This window comes from Propithecus coquereli, unplaced genomic scaffold (assembly GCF_000956105.1).
Source record: "Propithecus coquereli isolate 6110/MARCELLA unplaced genomic scaffold, Pcoq_1.0 Scaffold252, whole genome shotgun sequence".
Taxonomy (NCBI): Eukaryota; Metazoa; Chordata; class Mammalia; order Primates; family Indriidae; genus Propithecus; species Propithecus coquereli.
Window position 1 is genome coordinate 5,225,245 of NW_012148086.1, and position 21,804 is coordinate 5,247,048.

General features: G+C 42.9%; 1 protein-coding gene across 2 annotated transcripts in view; it reads right to left on the reverse strand.

The window, feature by feature from the left end:
- HECW1 (HECT, C2 and WW domain containing E3 ubiquitin protein ligase 1) overlaps positions 1-12,315 on the reverse strand; it is a 413,177-nt gene extending 400,862 nt beyond the window's left edge. The window contains exons 1-2 of one of the 2 annotated variants that reach the window (XM_012646902.1): positions 11,980-12,315; positions 10,543-10,777 (exon numbers count right to left, since the gene is read on the reverse strand). The gene's annotated coding sequence lies outside the window, so the exon portion shown is untranslated. The remainder of the gene's footprint in view (positions 1-10,542; positions 10,778-11,979) is intronic. The other variant, XM_012646903.1, reaches the window with a different exon arrangement.
- Positions 12,316-21,804: the final 9,489 nt, after the last annotated feature.

The window sequence follows — 21,804 nt, forward strand, 5'->3', positions numbered from 1 at the left end:
AAAGGTAATTAGGTCATGAGCCCGGGGCCCTCCTGAACTGCATTAGTACCTTCATAAAAGAGGCCCCAGAGAGCCCTCTAGCCCTCTTTCTCACCACGTGAGGATACAAGAAGTCTGCAGTCTGCAACCCAGAAGACGGCTCTTACAGAATCCGCCATGCTGGCCCCAATCTCGGACTTTAACCATCCAGAACTCTGAGAAATAAATTTCTGCTGTGTATAAGCCACTCAGTCTATGGTACTTCGTTATAGCGGCCTGGAGTAAGGCATCCTGAAAACACGGTTTTCCTAGAGCAGAGGTTGCAAATTTGAGACTTCCCTGGTTCGGCCCACCAAGTATTGTAAAATCATTAAATTGAACAAGCAAAAAACAGCTCATAAAATTTCTCTTAAAAATCAGTCTTTTAGTTTCCTTAGAGAAATCTTAAGAACCAGCAACCCTGTCAACACTTGGCTTAAAGCTAAGTAGCAACCAGAATGAGCTCCTGGCTCCTCACAGCCCCCTACCCAGCCCTGAAACTCTGTGGACCTTGCTCGTTGGGCCACCTGCCTGGTCCCTGAGGACAGCTAAGTTTCCTGCCCTACCCTAAAATGAGCTCACAAGGAGTGCTGCAGAGCGTTAGGTCACAAGCCTAGAGATGGGCCCTTAAGGGACCTATGTTAGGTTTAACAAATGCAAGCTCTGTGTCCCTGGGAGATGGGTGCTCTCGGCATGTTCCACCGTGTGGAATGTGAGGGGGTTAAATGGGACCGTGGCTTAGGTTCCTTACTCGGCCAGCCTTCTATGAATCTATAAATGGCTCAGCTAATTTTCAGATCTCACTGAGCTCATTGCCTGAAAACTGCCTGAAGTCATGAGTTCCACCTGCTAATAGCACTTTGAAAAAATAGATTTGAAAAATGAAATATCTGGATCCCTCAAAAACCATCTGCAAACTCATACCAAGATGTGCTAAATGTAAAAACAAAGCCGTTCACTTTCTTTCACCTTTAAAATGAAATTTCAAAGGCAAAGAGTTCTAACAATGAAGAAAAAATTTCTACCGCAAAGTTTCATGTTTCTATAAAAATAGTGCATCAATCTCATTGTTCAGTAGAGACAAACGAACACTTGAAAAAGGGAAGGGTAGGGACCACAGAAGGAAGGTTTCCCATCTTAGGAGCGCGACATTCTCCCCCAATCCCCACCACCCCCGTCACTCCCACACCTGCAGGTACAATCTGGGTTTAGATTTGTTTTATTTTTCTTGCCATAAACCCTCAACTTTCTCTCTATAGCTGAAATGGTTCATTTGATGCTTTCTCCAAGAAACTAGAAAATATCCTAGACTAAAGTAATGAATACCATTTAACCCAGTGCAGGACACAGACCTCTGGAGAGGAGGGCCTGTCCTTGCCTCCCTTCTGACACACAGCCCGCTCCACTTGAAGGGTTACAGGACCACTATTCCATAGTGTAAGGCAGGAAGGCAGACTGGGGGTCAGGGGCCGGTGTGGTCTGGAAACAGCAGCCACCCCGGCCTTGTCCACCTGCTAACGATGTGCACCGAGCCAGACCATTCACTTTGCCTTTGGGTCCTGAGTGGGCAGAAACCACAGAAATCCGAATTTCAGGCCAAGTCTGCAGAATGTCCCTTGACACAGCTGTTCGCTGAAGTCCATATGGATTTTTTAGACAAAAAGTACTCCCTGCTCCAGAAGATTCTCCGGATCACTGGAAAAAAGGAAATTCGTGGCAAAGCCGCGGGTCAAGAGGAAGCATGTTCCTTCAGCAGTGGGCTCTCAGGGAACGGATCCAGGGCCTTGGCCCTAAGGTGCCAGGAGCATTCAGTTCTGGTAAAATTAAGTTTAATCCAAGAATATCACAAAGATTCCTAAGCCCCCGACAAGGGCAATTGTTCTATTTAATGACCAAACTGTGAGTAGCTCCTCAGGAAGCAATATTGTAAATACGAGGATTTCACTCTAAGCTCTGTGAAGACAAGCAATGTGGCTGTCGATTCATTTATTGCGGTAACATCCCCAGCCCAGCGTCTGGGACATGACAGATGTTCCATAAATAGTGTGAAAAATAGAATAATCGCCCTGAAAGGCTACAACTTCTTCAATTTGCCTTCTTGAATTAGACGTTTCTCCACTGGAGGGATTGAATTCTGGTTCGTCTTCAGACATTTTCACCTTAAATGTAAATTAGATTTTTGTCTAGGTGGAAAAATCCTACACACAAAATCCGTAAATGCTTATCACATAATAGAAGCCCAAGAAATATTTTCTGATTGAATAAGTAATTGAAAATTACTTGAAAATAATTAACCAGAATTTAAAAAAACATGCATGTATTTATATATATATAGTGTGTGTATATATATATATTTCTATATATATGTGTATAGATTCATGTGTATACATACATATAGTGCATTTTTATTTTGGTTTATGATCAGCAGTCCTTTTGTCAAATTTCTCTTTAGAAGCTTGAAGCCTCCTTAACATTTATTATACATATAGTGATATTTTTTCCTCTCCTGGGAAAAAGATGAAAATAACAGTTAGTGAATTACAACTATTTTTCCCAAGGATGTCACACCATGATGTAAATGTATGTTTCTAAGAAAGATAAATTTTACTTTATTGCAACAACAGGATGGAGAATGCTTGCAAAGTTCCTGTGAGAGATATCTCATCAAAATTGTGCTAGCTTGATGTTGGAGTTTCATTTTAAAGCAAGAAAGCAGCACTGCCAATAAAACCCCCTGCTGAAATTACAACCGACGACTTCGTTCCTGTTGATTCTGCTCTGAGAGTGGTTCTAAGAGGAACTGACCACCTTATCCTTTCATGTAGATATCGGGTTTCAGCAAAATCCCCAAGTGTTGGCTCTCCAAAGCCAAGGGGTCTAGATCTGCTCAGACATATATGAGAGGACTGAACTACATGAGAAGAGGGAGAAACCAATGTGGGAACATACAACTGTTGTCTTGTATTTCTGGGTCTCCAAGTCCTTTGAAATTTCTATTCTGTTGCTACTTTCAGAAGATCTGAAAATTAGGCCTCACCTAAAGAAGGAAGCCCTCAGATATTGGTAAGACAGTAAGAGCGGTGAGCATCACCTTGCAAAAGTCATGGGGCAATCCTTGTTCAGGTGTGACGCTATTCATGGCAGGGCTGGAGAGCAGGGAAAAGACAGGACTCGCTCTGCAGAAAATGAGGTTCCACCTCCAACCATCATGAACTTGGGAAAGCTCTCCAGTCCTTGGGTTTGCTCATTTATATAACAAGGGTATTAGAAATTTAAGATAGTAGCTATCCACTTCATTCAGTCTTTAAACAGTTACTGAGTACAGAGCACTGTTCTTGGCACTTAGGAGAATTGGCAAAGGAAAATCTCTGTTCTTATGGCGCCCACCTCTTCTAACTTTCTGCTTACAATCACGGCATGCATTTCATGGATGCATATACTAGAAGTGTCTAGAAGCAACGAAATACAGACCTTCTCAACTCTTAGGTTGTTCCTGCATTCACTCATTTAGCATTCAGAGAAGTACCTGCTGAGGCAGGTCCTGGGACATGTATTTTCAGGAATACTAAGATAAATGTGACACAGTCTTTAACCTTGAGGTGCTCAGCGTTTAGGGAGGCTGAAAGACAGGTGGGTAAATAACAAGCATATAATGATACCTATCACAGGGGAATTCAGAGGGGGGAAGAAATCATATCCTGTTGGGAAACTGAGTGATGGCTTTTGCCAGGAGGTGAGGTTTAAGCTAGATATTAAAAATGGGCATATTTACAGAGGGGTGGGGAGTCTAAGAGTTGAAAATAGCATAAGGAAAAAGTTCATAATTATAGGAAAATGCAGAGCATGTTTGGAGAAATGGAAAAAAAGATTCATTTGGCTGCCATGGAGGGTCAAAGGGGCGTGCTGGGGACATGGGCTGGCCATAGCCCACAGGCCCCACACTACCAGCCTAGGGAACTGGTTCTTTATTGTGTGGACTGTGGCCACTCCTGAAGGTTTAGAACACAGGAATGACATGCTCACAGCCAAGATGACAAAGTCAGTGTGGTCCAGAGGAAGCAGAAACTGGCGGGCAAAGAGCAGTTTTTATCAAGTCCTAGGAACAAGTCACAGCAAATAAGAGATTCAATGCAACAGCGATTGAGTGACCAGCTACTGCTCGCTGGGTGCTGAGGAGACGCCAAAGACAAGCTCGAGCTAGCCCCTCTCTTTAAGTGTTAGAGAACACCAGCCAGGAGAGAAACACAAGGTTCAGTACTAACAACATGTCCAGGCAGTAAGGAAGACCCCCAGTCACCTCCTTGTAGGGATGGGAGAATAGTCTATGGAAAGGAAAGGAGCATTCTCAGAGACCAGATCCAGAGACCCCAAAATAGCATCCAAACTCGAATCCAGCAGATTTTAAAGGAATTTTTATCTGATATAAAGTGGATATAGAGAAAATTTTGAGGTTGAATTTCGGTCAAGGTGAGCACCTGTTACATTATTCAGCCCATCAGCAAACTTCTAGCGCAGTGTCTATTATGTTCCAGGCACTGCTGCAGGCTCTGGGTAAATGAATGGATTCCTGCTCTCATGGAGCTTACAGGTTAGACGGGGAGACAGATATCAGCACATAAACAAGAAAATATAGAACAAACTGTGTGGTGCTGAGTGGTATGAGGAAAAAGAAGGTGGGGAGATGAAGAGGGACATTGTAAGTGGGTGGTCAAAGTAAGGCCTTCTGAGGTGTGTTACCTGATTACCGAGGGAGCCAGGAAGCAGGTGGCTGGGGGAACAGACCCTCCAGGTCAAGGGAACAGAGTGTGCCTGGCATGTTCTAGGAAGAACAAGGGCATTGGGGACAGGGAGAGTGGTGAGGCTGGACTCATGTAGAGCCCTGAGGGCAAAATACAGGGTCTGGGCTTCATTCTCAGTGGGATGGCAGCCCTGGAGGATTGTGGGCAAAACAGCAGCATAATATGCGCTTTGAGAGGACAGGGATTTGTGACTGTTTTGTGTTGTGTTCCTGCTTCATCCCAGTAACTAAACCAATGCCTGGCACACAGCAGATGTTTACTCAGTATTTGTTGAATGAATGAATGAATGAATGAATGATGCGACTTACATTTTTAAAAGCTCATTTGGGCTGCTGTGTAGGGAAAAGATTGCAGATGGGCAAGGGATGCAGGAAACCCATTAGAAGAGCTCAGGGTGGCTGAAGGGAGAATGGCTGTGCTGGAGGGAGGGGGTGATGGGAAAGGGGAGAGATTTGCCGAGAGCTAGATTTGAGTAAGAGGGAAGTCAGGAGGACTGACAGGCATTTGGCCTGAGCAACTGGAAGGACAGAGTTGCCCCCAACACAGACAGAGAATACTAGAGGAGAAGCAGGTTTGGGGAGTGTAGATCGAGGGTTACATTTTGCACATGTTAATTTTAAGATTATGTGGCATTTCAAGGGAGACGCTGAGCAGTTGCATATTCGAGTCTGGAGTTCTAGGAGTGAGTCAGGGCTGATGAAGCAAACTTGGAATCATGAGCATGAAGACAGTGTTGAGATGGAGGGGAGGAATATAGGTCAGAAGTGCCAAGCCCTGCGAAGTCCCTTCATTTAGAGGTCAAAGTTCCACAGAGGTCAGGGGAGGTATACATTCGGGGGCATCCAAAGACCCTGGGAAAGAAGATCCAGGGAGGCAGCAGGAAAACCAGGGGAATCTGGTGTCCTGGAAGAAGCAAGGGGCTCAGGAGAGAGAGAGAGTTGTCCATAAAGCATATGCTGCTGAGATCAGCAAAAAACTGTGGCAGAGAACTGGCCTTCGTGCTTCACGAAGTAGAGATCACTGGGGACCATAATGAGGCCAGTGGAGGCAAGTGACAGGAACAGGAGCCTGATTCTGGGTGGAGGTTCAGGAGGCAGGAACACAATGGCGGCCTCAAATGGACCCGTGATACTCTGGTCTCTGGCTGCATGGCGGGCGTTCGTTTTATTTTGCTTCATAAGTTACATATACATTAAATGTATTGTTTGTGTAAATCAAACATTACACAATAAAATGTGTCTTCAGAGGCTGAGATGGAGAAAGTGCAGAAAGCCAGTGAGGCAACTTTTTTGAGGCATATTCTATAAAAGGGAACAGAAAATCCATTGCAGGGGGATGTAGGGTCGGGGAGGAGTTCGTGCATGCTAAATGACATGATATTGTGCTGCAGGACATTTGTACGCCAATTATTTCCTTGCTGTCGTCAATCCCTTTCCATGCAGGGCCTGTGTCTGATCGTGCACACGGGGGAGGGGGGAGGGGGAAATAAAACTGTCAAATCCCTCAAAACTATTTTTTCTCAATTTCAAAAAGCTCATTTCCACAAAAATAACTTGTGGTTGAAATAGAGGAAAAAAATTCAATTGAGTAGTTTTAAGTTTTGATGGTAAAAGGAATGAATAAATGGTGAAGAAAAAAAGAAGTCCTTTTGAGAATAAAAATCTTTTGACTGTAGATTTTTCAGGTGGCCCGTGTGTTACAGGAAGGAAGATGAGGAATTAATTGCTGGTGAGTTCCATCAGCTCTGCTAGTGACGGCGCTGAAGCAAGGTCTCACATGCTTAGTTCTATTCTTCCCGTCTTTTTCCCCCTTAATCTGAATCTCTGAATTTTAACAACGGGTAGGACTGAGATTTCTGTTTCTCAAACTGCTCTGACTTAAACTCTGAAAACAAAAGCAAGGAATATTGGTACAAATTAAATAGATGTCAATTTAAGGACAAAATGATTGAATTACAATCCCTGGCCATGGATGTGAAATTTGATCTTTTTTTTTTTCTTTCACACACATGATATTTTCCTGACATCTGTGCAATACAAATATATCTAGAAAGTGTGAAATGGAAAATCTGCTCTACTAAATATATAAAAGGGACCCCGAATGAAGTCTCCATGATGGTGTTTGTCATCATGGGCACAGATGGCATCCTTTCCCAGCCCCCCCAACCCAGTACCAGCTTAAGTTCCATCCACTGAATTCTACCAAAAATATCGCATGCATACATGCCTGATAACACCAGGAAAGCCTATCTGTACACTACATCCTTATTTTTCAGTCCTCCATGTGCATCAGAAAAAGTATGGGTTCTGAATGAATAATACGAACAGCGCACATCACTTGTTGCTGTGGGAATCCAAACGTCCTGGGAGCTTAGTGATCTCTGTGATTTTGCCAGTAAGTAATGGCATTATTGTCATCCTGCACTTACCATTTTCCCTACAGTGCCCACGTCACAAAACAGGACAACTACTTACCAGTTCCCGCCCCAACCACACACTATGGGATGGGATATATAAAATCACCAATATGCTACTTTATTTCCCAAAAGATTTAAATAGGCTTTTGAACACCTATATATTCATGGTATTTAGGTTCCACATGGTAGTCAGAGAGTCCATGAGAGATACACATACACTATACTCCTGCCTCTGTGGGACAGGGGGTGGAGGATGAGGGAATGACAGCGTACTACTGGCATGTTTGACATATGTGAGGGATGTTACAGGAGGCTGTGTGGAGCTAAAGAAGTGGGAAAAAAGAGCAAAATGAGGAGCCAGAGAGAAGTTGAAAAGGCAAATTGCTGGCTGAATCTCGAGGAACACTTTGATGCAAGAGTTGCTCAGCTGTGAAATGTACTCAATGGTGAGAATAAAATGCTTTACTATAGGTCTTGGAACCTTGATTATTAAACCCTAATATTCTAAACATTTAGTACATTTTGTAGATTGCATACTTTTCTACCACTGCCCTCATCACAAGGAATAAGAAATGCTACAAACCTTTTCCTTTAATATAGTAAATTTAGTTTTACAAGTAAGAAAGGATTACTATAGAAATTTACAGAGAATAGCATTAACAGAGGGCTCAACGTGGTTGTTAGATAACGCACGGGATGACACACATAGCCTTAAGAATTTCTGTTGCATATATTGCAGAGTTAAATTATCACTTGTATTTTTCACCTTCCAATTTGTTCAGCTGAATAAACCAACACAAATAACCACAGAATCACGGTGTTAGAAGTGACCGTGGGGATTACCGGGTTCAACTTCCTATTTTTAAAGAAGAAGAAACTAAACCTCAGAGAGGAAAAATGACTTGAAGAAAGCCCCGTGGAACATGTCACACTGTTTTTTCTAAAGGACTACGAACATCAAATGTGCCCAGAGCTGCATTACAGAAAAGACATGTGGGTACTGAACTTCCTGCTTTCCTAATGTAACCTTTCCTGTTTTTTAGGATGGAAAAGGAAGCAAGTAAATGGGAGGGAAGCAGGTGTCTCAATATCTTTAAGTCACATCTATTAGTCCAGAAATCTGCCTGTTGGGAGACTCAGTCAAGCTCAGCTGGCTCAGGAAAGGTGGTCTAACTGCTCAGTCATTTCAGAAGCACAATTTATGACGGTTACGTGTGATTTGAACAAATAGTGGGTCATTGGAAGCATTCCCTAGACATGTCCATCATCTTAGCAAGCTCTGGGTGGTAGAATCAAGACCCGGGACGAAGGTGGGCAGAGAGTTTAAGCACAGATTAGAGGACAGAGCACTTGGGCCAAACAAACTTCCTTGTAAGGCCACAGCAAGACAGAACAGAGCAGTTATCAGATAAATTTTGTCAAAATGGATAATCCAGATCATTCAAGTGAAAAATAAATAACCAAAACCTACAGCATTTGAACTTGCTCTCTACATGTTTGGGTTTTTTCCTTTTCTTTTCTTTTGTTTCTTTTTTTTACTGAGGGTGGGTGGAGCCTCTGTCAGAGGCAGGGTGGTGGAAGGCCTGGATTTGAGTCCTGGCTCACCATTTCCCTTAAACATCTTACATAACCTCTCCGATTCCCCCAGCTGACTCACGAAGCAAAGGATTCCCACTTACCTCCTGCCTATACAACTAGAGGGCATGTTTATGACCTGAAACACACCAATAAACATTCCTGAGAACGTATCCTGTACCAGGCAAAGTGCTAGGTGCTGGAGAGATGAGAGATGAATATAACAATGTCCTTGTCCTGAAGACACTCATCCCACATTTAACATAAGGAGGCTGTGGCTCATTTACAACTCAGGTAACTGCAGTATGATAAATGTTACCTTAGCTGTATGAGCAAAAACGCTATGGGAAAACGAGACAGGAAGTGGTTAATTATGCCCAGCAGGGACTGTTATTCCAGGATGTTATTTTGATTGTAACTTCAAAAAAATGAGTGCACAACTTTGGAAAATTCTGTGGCTAAGTATGAATCAATGACCAGGTACCTCAACTATACTTAAATTGTAAAAATTGCTATAAGTGCATGAAAACACTTTGCTTTTCTGTTTAGAACACTCATTGCCTCATTCATTTTTATAACAAGCAACAGTGCTAGTAAGTTTTATGAGCAACACCAAACTATATCAGGGAAAGTAAGTCTAATGCTATTGCCAATTACTGCATAGGATGAAACAGCTATCTAGAATCTTTCATTAGAAACAAAAAAAAAATCAATCATTGGAATTAAGCTAATTCTTGTTTATCTGAGACAGGGTTGGAATGAATAACTAAATCCACAAATAAGGAAAAAACCCTGTTATCCATTGAATTCAACATTCTCCTCTTCTCCCCAACCCCTGACCAAATGTTTTGCTATCATGGACAAAAAATGACCTGTTTGAGTTGCTGGCTAATTTTATTTATGGGAAAAATGCAAATACTGGGGTTATAACATAAAATAAACCATAAATTCTATAATCCATCCTTGGTTTGCTTATATAATTTGGGCTATAATTATTTGCCTTTTCTAAACTGAGTAACTTCTCTTATTCCTGTATCAGTTATGACAGAATGCTAGAACCACAGAAATCAGCTAGTCCAACTTACTTTACAGATAAGGAACAAGACTGAGGCTTGTCTTCCCATGGTCACATCTGGCCTTTTAATATTTCCTTCATATAGTCATATCTGATGCAAGCATCATAGAAGGTAAAGCTTAAAGTGATCTTTTAGTACACCCATCTTTAAAAGCCAGAAGTGTAAAAGGAATCAAGCCAAATGATGCCATATACACCAAAATAAGAGCAGCTGCAGTCCTTTGTACTGATGCACTGATAGGCTGGTCCAGCTCAGGATGTGGCCTCCCTACCAAGTCAATAATGTCACAATCTGAACAAACTTAGGCAATTTGCCTTCATGAAAAACCCCAGACAAAAAGAGAATTGTCATTCCGCAAAGCAGCCAACTGCACTAGACTGGGATTCTAGTGTGGAATTAGTCAGAACATGGCTTATTAAACAAATGCTCAAAATACTCGGACCAATTTGCCTGTAGGTCTAGGAATTAAAGTAGTGCTTTGTTTTTCCAACACACATTCCCGAGGAGGTAGCAAACGGAGGGAACAGGCAACAGGGAATTCTACCATCTCTACGAAACAGGCACACACATTCATACCAGGGTAGGCATGTGGACTCTAATCCCTTCTTAGTGGAAAACACACATTTTCAAAATGAATCCCCAATCTAGAATGAATTACCGTAATAGTCACAGCCGGAGCGAGTCCGCAGATGAGAAACGCAGATCTGGCCACCTGCTTTGATACGCCTTGGACCACAAGACTGCCGGGGTCTTTAAAGACTCTCCTTTTCAGATAGGGCATCTGCCCTTCTAAATCGCGTTTAAATCCCAGGAAAAGAAAGAAAATGCCTCCCTTAATTTTTGAACTATGTTGCTCTTCCTGTATCCATTTCTGCTGAACACGGCATTGTTATCTTTTCAAAGAGAGGGGGTAAAAACAAGGGAGAATTGCACCACTGCAGATCCCAAGAGAAGTAAGCACAGAACTACAGCGACGTCAAATAATATCCTCTGCAACTAGGAAAATCCCCACATGCTATCTGGTGTCAGCCCAATGCAGACTGAGGCGCGCTGTGCCCAGACCCACAGGAAGCCAGGCATCTCTGCAGCCTGTGTTCCTGCCAGCTCCCCCCACGCGCTCAAATTCGGCACGGAAGAAGTTATGGTGCCCAGCCTCTGTGTGCAAGACAGAGAGACCACGCATCCACACTCCGAAAATCAGCCGTGGCCGGGACGTCAAAGCGGCAGAGCCACCACAGTGCCCTGGAGCCGGGCATGGGGGGGGCTACATTGTTCGAGCCCTCGGATTTTGCTGCTTTGTCACGGCCGGGGAATGTAGGGGTAGGAGGAAGCGCACCTCCAGCCAAAAATGGACCGGACGCCTTTTTCCCAGCGGCTGCCTCCCTGCCTGTCTGCAGGTCGCAATACGGTAGGCGACATGACGGGCTGCTCCAGCTAAAACTCCGGTGGCAGGCCCGGCGGAGCGGCGCAGCCGGCCGAGAGCTGGGAGGCGCTGGGGGAGCACCCACGCCGCGCATCCTCCCGCCTGCCACCACCCAGGGGAGCAAGGGCCGGACCCGGCCACGCGCCCCTTAAGCGAGCACCAGCGAGCTCGTGGGGAGGCTGCGGGCGCTCTCCGGGCTAACCACCAGCATTGCCCGGGACACAATTGTCCAAAAGCGAGCCCAAGACGAAGCGCAAATCCAGGGCTTTGGTTCACAAGGGGTGGGTGTGGGCTGGGAAGGGGGATTACGTAGGTCTCTCCGCCCCCTCCCCTGACACCTCCTCGCCACTGGGAGGGCGCTGAGGGGCGGGGGAGGCGCTGCAAACCCGCTTGGGGGCTTCTTTGTTTCTCTCCGTGCCCCGCAGGAGGGCCGGGTGCTCCCAATGTACCCAAGCCCGGGTCGCCACTCCGGGATGCCGACCGGGCCCCGGCGGCGGCGCGTCCTAGGCTGACAATTGAACCTCGCGGGAGAAGCGAGAGGGTGGGGAGGAGGGTGGATCCCGGCCCTGGGGAGGGAGGGCGCTGCCGGGACCTCGCGAGCGGCGGGGAATCCGCCCAGAGAAGGGCGGGGGAAGGGGCGGCAGGCAATGTCCCCGCACGGCGCCCGCTTACCTTGGCAGCCCCGGCCTGGGCACAGATCATGCTCCCGTCAGCGCGCAGGTTAGAGCTGGGGGGTGCACGTGTCCTGCATAGTGCACTGGGCGCTGGGGACTTGCTGGGGGAGACCCGGGTGACCACCTGCCGTCGCGGCGCTCTGGCGGCCGGGCGCCGGGAGAGAGCGGTGGCCACGGCCACGGCCCCGGCGGAGTGGCGCGCGCGGCTCTGTGAGTGTGTGCGCGAGCAGCCGCGGGTTCGGTCAGAGACGCACCGTGTTCCGGCTCCAACAACGGCGCCTGATGCGCGGTAACGCAGCACACTTCATCGCTTTATCCTCCCGCCTGCATCCCCTCCCTCCCTGCCTGCTCCTCTGTGGGTACCAGACTCCAGAACCAACCACAAGCCGGGCTTGCTCTCATTAGCGCTGCCCCGCCCTGCAGCCTCCGCGCACCCCCGCCCCCGCCGTAAATATATATTGATTCTTGTTACTGCCGGCCCCATCCTTCCGACACCCAGCGCGCGCCCTGGGCATATCCAGCCCCAGCCCCAGCTCGTGGGCCCTGTTGTGTGTGTGCAGTGTATTCAGAAAGAATGCAGTACAGACACCCTGGGCAGGTGCCCTGTGACAGGTGTTCTTGGCCTCTCTGTCATACACACTTTCCTTGCCTACCTTATACAGAGTTAGGAACACTCAGAGACAAATTTCAGCGCTCCCTCCTGTGTTTACACAGCAAGCACACAGAACAAACATCGTAATTGCAACTGCAAAGGATAAAAATCACCCCAGAATATCTATTGTCACGCAAACCTGGCTTCCAAACCAGGTTTTCTATTAAACTGCACAGTGTCAGAATGCCAGAACTAGAAGGAAGCGAAGTCTAAACCCCTCCTTCTACAGCCAACGGAGATGCAGAGAGAAGTGAAATGCTGGTCACTGTTGTTTGCTGGCTGCTACGAGTATGTAAATCCATGTGCGTTTGGTCGATATTTGGCTTGCATGTGTTCACACATAGTTCACACTATGCCCATAATCTCCATAGTCTGCGATTCTATGACCTAACTGAATTCTTCTCAATGCTTGTGTACGCCTTCCCATTCTCCTGCCAGCAACCCCTACATAAGCTATTTTTTACATCCTGAGAAGTTGTCTTCTTTTCCACACCCCAAACCCAGACCTCCTTTAGAATAAACAAAGGGGTCACCCTGACTCCAGAACTCACTGAAGACCTGAGTACACATCTTCCAAAACCAGGTTTCCTGCCACCTTCCACGTCATTGCCCGAGGGGTGGTTTCTCAGGGTCTCTCATCTCACTGACCTGCCTCTCGGCATTGATTTCACTCTCGCAGCTTGAACTTTCCAGAAGTGGAAACCTTGGACAACTTGAAGGCAGCCTCACCAGCTGTGCGCCTTTCTGCAGGGAGGCACAGCCCTTCCCTTTCCTTATTCCACTCCAGGTGCCCAGTTCTTTCCCCACAGACCCTCCCCCGCTCCTTTTTCTTTTCATATTTTTCTTTTTTTTTTTTTTTTTTTTTGCTTAACAACAGTCATGTCTTCTGGTCAGATGAGCTCAAAGCTGACCACTTTTCAAATCTCAGCTAATGATCCACGCAGAAAGCTGGACACATGTTTCTCCAGGAGATTTTACACTTGGATTAGCATCAACTCCTATATGAAGAAAACCCTCCGAGAATAGACTTGGATAGGCTGTGGCAGTAAACAGCAACAGCAACCAACTGTGTGCTATTTCCAACCGGAGACTTGAAAGAAAACAAAAACTCTTGCATAAACCAGCATCCACGGTTTCTAAATTAGCACAGTATCGCTGAACCGCAGTAAAGGATAATTCTTTACTTCAACTAATTGCCAGGATGTTCACCTCATTATTGTCAGGGATGCAGCATCAACTGGGCTCGGAGAGATTTTCTCTCTGTTCCATCTATCATGGAGATGACCTGACAAGTCAGCATCTCTCATAAAGGTTATTGATGTAACAATCCTGAGGTGTGCCTTATTTTCCCCCGAGGAGTTTCTTTTTTATACCGAAGGCAAACGATATTGAAGTAGCAGCACACAAAGTTTCCCACTGGAACATGCTGAGTAGATAAAGAAACTCACGGCAAAGCACAGTCCACATGCCAGCTGCAATGGCAACATACAGACTCGTGTGTTGTCTTTTTATTCCCAACAGTCTCACTGCAGTCTGGGTAGTATTATCCCATCTTACAAAGAAAAAAAAAAAAAAAAAACAGCTCTGTGTGGGGTTTACAGTGTGCCTAAGATCTCATTTTGAGTAGACGATCTCGAATCTGGAGTTCACTGATGTCAGCTGCCCTAACCTTAAAGACAAGAATATTTGATGGAGAAAGAAACAGACTTGACATGAATTTTAAAGCCATTCATTTAAGTAGTCATATTTAGTATGTTTCTAATACACTCAAAACACTGTTATAAATACAATAATAATAATAAGTCACAGTCTCAATGCCCCCCATCCTAATGTTATATAATGGCATATGGTGATGAGGGCATTTTGAGAGGCTTATACAAACGCCTATATTACCATGATGCCCTTGTAACCTCGTCCCCCACCTTCTGTAACTTGGGGCCCCATAGGACCCAGGGAGGGGCTGGCATGCCTGCGCATCTCAGCCCACATTCAGGTAAAGACGAGTGGTCCCTACAGTGCTGAGAAAACCATGACTCCAGCTGATCATGGGCTTCATCTTCTGGAACAGACCTTCACCGTCACAGCAGAAGTGAATGGTTTATAACTAAGACGGGAAAAGGTCCGAGCTGTGGAAGCTGTGCTCCTGGGGTGAGGTCTCACACAGTCTCTCTCCACTGGATCAAACTGTAGCTGGTAATGCAAGATTGTCATTTGGACACCTTAGGTCCTGAGGCTCAGGCTAACGTGGAGTCTAGCGTATCCAACTTTGATCAGCTGAGCAAGTTACCTAGAGAAACCAGGGCTTCCTCTACTGGGGGAAAGAGGATTTTAATTTTGAAGGGTGAATAAACTCATTGCGTATTGCCAGGGAGTGGCAGGGACTCTCTGGAAAGCTATGAAAACCTTAGGGTGCTCTGGGCCAGGGGGTCAAGCAGAGGCTGGGTTGCATGAAGGAGCATAGGACTTTCTTATATGAATTCAGTCATTCATTCAACAATTTTTCAGATGTGCTAATTTCTGGGGATATAACCTTGGAGAAGACAGAGTCTCTGACTTCATGGAGATCAGAGCCGAGGGTATTAAAACCTCTCATTAAACAAGCAAGCTCTGTACACTGGATAGGTGCAGTGTTAAGTAGAATAGAGGTCCCAGCATCATGCAGTGCAGAGGCCATAATCCAGGCCCAGAGGTGCGTAGGGAGGGGCTGGAGGGCAAGGACAGACTTCTTGGTGCCAGAGTTGTGACATAAAGGATCAATAGGAGGTGGCAGGTGAAGGGAGTGCAGGAAGAGCATCCCAGATTAATGTGACAAGGTCAGAAAGCAGGCAGAGAAGTCTGTGGCATGGTCAAGAACATTGCAGTCTGATTGAAATGTCGACATTTGGATAGGCATGTGGTGGCATCTCATTGTGGTTTTAATTTGCGCTTTCCTGATGACGGATGATGGTAAGCATCTACCTTTGTGCTTATTTTCCATCTGAACATAATTTTTAGTGAAGTGGCTGCTCAAAACTTTTGCCCACTTTTAAACGGGTTGTTTGCTTTTGTATTGTTCATGTTTGGGAGTTCTATGTAGGTTCTAGATTCAACTTCTTCGCGAGACACTGATTTCTGAATATTTCCTCCCAGTCTGTGGCTTCTCTTTTCATCCTCTTAGTAGTTTTCTTCACAGAGTAAACACTTCGAAGGTTGACGGAGTTCAGTTGTCAACTATTTTTTTATGGATCATGCTTTTGGTACCGTATATAAGAACTCTTCCGACTAACCAAGATTACAAAGAGTTTTGCTTATGTTTTGTCTTACAAATTTTATGGTTTTACATTTTACACTAAGGTTTTTAGTATTATTTTTTAGATAAGAGGTATGGGTTGTGATTTTTGTATTTGTTGGCTTGTTTTGCATATTGGATGTCCAATTATTCCAGCACATTTATTGAAAAGATTATATTTTCTTGATGGAATTGCTTTTGAAACTTTTCAACAATCAATTGGCCGTATTTATAGGCGTCTCTTTCTGAATTCTCTATTTTATGCCACTGCTCTGTGTGTTTATCCTTTTGCCGATACTACACTACCTCGATTACACAGATTTATGCTGTTTTGCAGTCAGGTAGTGGGAGTCCTCCCGTTCTGTCCTTTTTCAAGATTACTTTGGCTATTTTCATTTCTTTGCCTTTTCATGTAAATTTAAGAATGTTAATATCTACAAAAATATTCCTGCTGATAATTGTGATTGTGTTAAATTTATAGATCGATTTCAGAAGAATTTACATTTTAACAATCTTCCAATTTATTAACACCTTCCAATCCATAAACTTAGTATATCTCTGCATTTATTTAGGTTTTCTTTGATTTATTTCATCAGGAGTTGACGTTTTCAGCATATAGAATTTACACATATTTTATTAGATATATATCTAAGAATTCGGTTTTTTGGTACTCCTGTAAAACATATTTAATTTTGAATTTCACTTTGTATTAAATTGTACCTGGGATTTGTTCTCGTCCGATATGGACATACAGACATGCAGACATGGAAACGATTGTCATGAAGGGAGAATTTAATATTCACAGATCCCCAGAAACAGAAGGCCCCACAGGACCACATGGGGAGCACCTGGGGCCAGTCAGGAGGCAGAAGAGACCATGGGAGAACAGGGCTCAGAGCTTTTAGTTTGTATCCTGTGGGAAGGAATTGGTGAGGCAGGGTAGGAAAGTTTGAGCACGTTCAGAATTTAATAGTTTGAATACTTTCAGAGTCTCCAGGCTAGAGGGTAGCCTCTAGTTGTACTTGGCTCTGGGAAGACTTAGGGCAAGGAAAATGCTGGCTTGGTGTGTGAGAATTAGCTAAAGGTGGTGGTTGGGAGTATGGACTCAGGATTGGTTGGTCTCCATATGAACGGTGGGCTCATAGGCGAGCTGTTTGCTATCTCTAGGAATCAGCAAACCCTGAGAGGCAGTTTCTCCCTAGCCAACAAGGCCCCCGAGATGTCAACATATCATAAAATACGAAAAATTAGAAACATAATTAAAACTCATTCATTGGTAGAATAGAAGAAAACCAATGATTTTGTGTGTGTGTGTGTGTGTGTACCTTGTATCCTGTGACACTGGTAAACTCATTTGTTAGTTCTAGGAGCTTTTGTGTAGATTTTTTGAAATTTTCAATGTAGACAATTATGTTGTCTATGAATAGAGTGAGTTTTGTTTCTTGCTTTCCAATCTGTATGCTTTTTGTTTCTTTTTCTCAACTTATTTCACTGGGTATTCTTTCTATTTCCTGCATATATTTTTATTTTATTTATTAATTAAATAAGTTACTACTGAGCTTTTAATTTGTGATAGGCAGTATAAATATGAACCATACTAAACTTGTGGTCAAGTTAAACATGTAAGTACAATATGATGTAGGTGCTAAGATACAGGTGTGTTGTCAGTATGATAGGAGCAACCATACTACTAATAACTATGGCTGGGGAAGCTAAAGCCTCCACTAATAGAGCTTTAAAGGAAGAACAGAAGTTTTTTGAATGGCCAAAAGACATCCTAAGAAGAAAAGCATACATGAAAAGGCAGAAGACCGAAGGAATAGAGTGGACTTTGGAAATAGTGAAGAGTTCAATTTAACTGGAGCAAAGAGAGAGTGGGTCAGAGATAAGACTGAGAAGAAAGGTTTGGAACATATTGTGATGGGCCAAATATGCCCTGTTCCAGCTCTTAGAATAAATTCTGCAAGTAGTGGAGAACCATAAAGATTTTTAAAGCCAGGAACTCAAACAAGATTTGTCATTTATAGAGAGAGCAAAGCAAAATCTACAGTGTGACTTTAAATTTGTAATAATTTTAGATTATGAAGCTGTGTTGATAACAAAAGTGTCAAATTAGGATGGCAGCTGGATAATTTCCTCTCACCCACCTTTCTATCGAAATACTTATTAAAGCCTGGAGCAGTGGCAAGCACCTGTAGTCCCAGCTACTTGAGAGGCTGAGGTGAAAGGATCACTTGAGCTCAGGAATTTGAGACCAGCCTGGGCAACATAGCAAGACCGTGTTTTGAAAATTAAAAAAAAGAAAAACTTACTAAAAAGCACCAAAGAAAAGTGGCAGACAGTTATGAATTGTGAATGTTTATCAACAATTTATCATATGCCAGAAGGATTCTTCACTAATCTAATCAAAGTATAGTTTAGGATTGAAACATAGCCAGACAGAAAAGGAAAAACAAAAGTAAATAGAAACAAATATCACTACATTCCCTTTCCTCAACAATGCCAAGCCTTGATTTAGGAAAAGCCATCAAGCATTGTGGTAAAGAGTACAGGTACAAGTCAAATTACCTGGATTTACAACTTGGCTCTACCATTTACTTGTTTGTGTTCTTAAAAAATTTATTTAAACTCAATTTCCTCATTTTTAATTACTTCTTAATATTATTTACCTTAAAAATTATTCATGGAACTCCGCTGAGTGAGGCAAAATAATAATGATACAGTTTTTAAAATGTTTGAGATTTAAGTGAGATTACAAACGTGAAGTTTATAGCATTGTGTTTACCATATGGTATCGTTCAACATTCCTAAGCTCATTCCACCAGTAAGGTTCTTTGCAAATTCATTTGGAGAGTTCAACCGGCTGTAATGACTATGACTAAGATTAAAAGTGTTTTGAGAAAAGTTAGATACTGAAAATATATAAAGAGGTTTTTACCAAGAAATTTTTAAAAACCTATTGATACAAAAGTAAAGTGGGCAAAGGACCCTGAAAACTTTGATGGATTATTTAAAATTCACAATAAATGCAGGAAAAACTCTTAAATAGACCTATGAATCCGTTAAGTGCAAAATAAATTGAGAGACCCTTTTCACCAATTTAGTTGCCCTCAAAACTACATATTAGAAAAAAATACCAGTCAGGACGCAGGGAGATTGGATCTTGCATTTCTGCTGGTAGGAAAGCAAATCATTTCAGTTTATCTGAAGCACAATCTGTCACTTATTTCAAGGGTCTTTATAAGAGCCCGTGTGATTACATATACTGTATCGGTTTGTTATTGCTGACTAACAATCCACCCCAAAACTTAGTTGATTAAAATCACAACCATATATGAGTTTATAAATTTCCTGTAATTTGTTGATCTGGGCCAAACTAAGCTGATCTCAGCTGGGCTCATTTGTGTGGGCAGTTGGCAGGTCTCCTGGGAGCTGGCTGATCTAAGACAACTTCATCTGGGACAACTTGGCTGTGTTCCATGTGGTCACTCGTCTTCTAGCAGGCTAGTCCAGACTTGTTCGCAGGGCAGTGGCTGGGCTCAGAGGGAGCAGATATTTGCAAGACTTCTTAGTTCTGGTCTCAGAAGTGTCACTTCCACCATATTCTGTTGGCCAAAGCCCAACATGAAGCCATCCCAGACTTGAGGGATAGGGAAAGGGACTCCACTTGTTGCTGAAAGAAAATGCAAGGTCACAACGTAAAGGGTATGAATACAGAGAGGGATGAAGAATTGGGGCCCCAAAGTGATAGTATTATCAGAAACGAAAGAGACAAGAAGACCACATTGGTCAAAATCTGGGCAAGATTCTAACAATTGCATCCTTGATATGAAGGACAGAGAAGTGCGTTCTTGGACTGTACATCACATGCTCCAACCTCTGAAATCGTAGCATAGATCATATGACACCAAATAAGGTAGGATAAAACGTTGAGCCCTCCTCCCACCTCACGTTTTGCAACCAACTCTGAAGCATGAACCTAAACACACCAGGGGCTGTCCTTCCACTGTGTGGCATCTCTCTTCTGAACTAGCTAAAGAAAGTCTTGCAACTGCCTCAATGTTTTTCTTTTCTCTGTGCATCCACTCAGATCTATATCTCACAAAATAGACATGACAGAGAACAGAAGGGCCGGGCAGAGATGCACTGCTCTCTGGAATGCTTAGTCATCCATGATGAAAGCTATACGAACTACAGTGGAGCCAGGATGAGCTAAGGAAGCAGTGAATACTGGAGCAGGAGTACAGACTTAGATGGAGTATGCTGTTCAAAAAAACTGCAAACTGAGTCTCTAGTTTAGTTAAATAACCTAACCTGTTAAAGGATGTGTACACCCAACCACAATCCTGCAGACCCATGTTACCTGCAAGGCACTGAAAATGAAAGGAAACCACTCAAATCAGCAGTGAGGAGGCTAAGAATGTTTCTCTCACCCAACACCCCGAGCCCAGATAACTCCCTGACCATCTGAGAATCTATAAAACAAACAACCAAACAACAAAAATGGGAGGGCTGAAGGTATACTTTAATTACAGAGAGAACATTGCTCTGAGAAATTGGAGAAAAAATCCTATCTATTAAATGAATTTCTGCAAAAAAGTTTTTTTTTTTTATTTAGAAGGTATTTCCTAGGTAACTTTATAAAATTGACAAGGGAAATATAAAGAGATTTTTAAAAAACAGTGAAGGTAAAGATACAGAAAGGAGAGAGAGAAACAACAAAAATGCAAGAAAACTCCAAATGCAAATACAAATTGAAAATCAATATTGGAGATTGAAAGTGGAGAAAAGACGCTACAGAAAATAAAGGATTGATATAAAGGGTAACCCTGAGAAAACTATCAAACTCTAGAGGAGAATACGATGAGATGGATAAGAGAATAAATGCAAACTAAGTCGTGTAGATAAAGGAGACCCAGCTTGGAAACTGTAGGTTTTCCTTGTTGAGAAAGGAGGGGAAGGGAGGAAATCTTGAACCAAAATGGTAAACAAAATAAAAATCAGAAACTTTATAGAAACAAACTTTCCTGAGATGATATAGTCCTTGGCTCTACAAATCTAGAGGATTCTTAGTGTCCAAAAAAAAAAAAGAAAAAGAATAAAAATCCTACACCTAAATATATTATAAATTTAAATTATCAATACTGAAAAAAATTATGTAAGTGATAGGCTAAAAATATAGGTAAAAACAAACACAAGACTGGCTGGACTCAGATTTCTATTCCGCAATATCAAATGCTGAAATACACTGAAACAGCATTTGGGAGTGCAAAATATTTTGTAAATAAAAATTCTATCCCATACCGAGTTATTCACATGTAAAAGCAACAAAAAGATACCTCAAGATATAGAGGAATTCAGAAACATACTACTCCTCTACCTTCCTAAAAATCTCTTCTGAAACATACATCAAGGCAGCAAGATAGAGATAAAATTGAATAAATGTAGAACTACAATTGAGCATTGAAACCAATTAAATATGTAGAGTTCATGGTGACTTTGGTAATAGGGTCACAAAATCAAACACAAAGATTTAAAAAATAAAAAAGATTTAAAAAATCTCTTATTGAAATAGCAGATATGTACGGAAAAATTTTGATAAAATAATACTGTTAATTGTGTGTTGATAAACTGGTTTGATAAGGACAAGAAAATTAATGATTGTGTAGGAGGTAGTACTATACAATATTCCTTGTTCTGATTTTGATAATTAAAAAAATAAGTACATAGTCGATTAAAATTATTTTGGAAGGCAATTGGGAGGTATTTATTAAAATTTAAAATATACTATGCAATGACCCAGAAGTTTTACTACTCTTAGATAGAGCAATAGTAAAACAGGTAAGTTAAAAATACTTCTCTGGGACTGAAAACTAGTACAAACTCTGTGGAAAGTAATATGG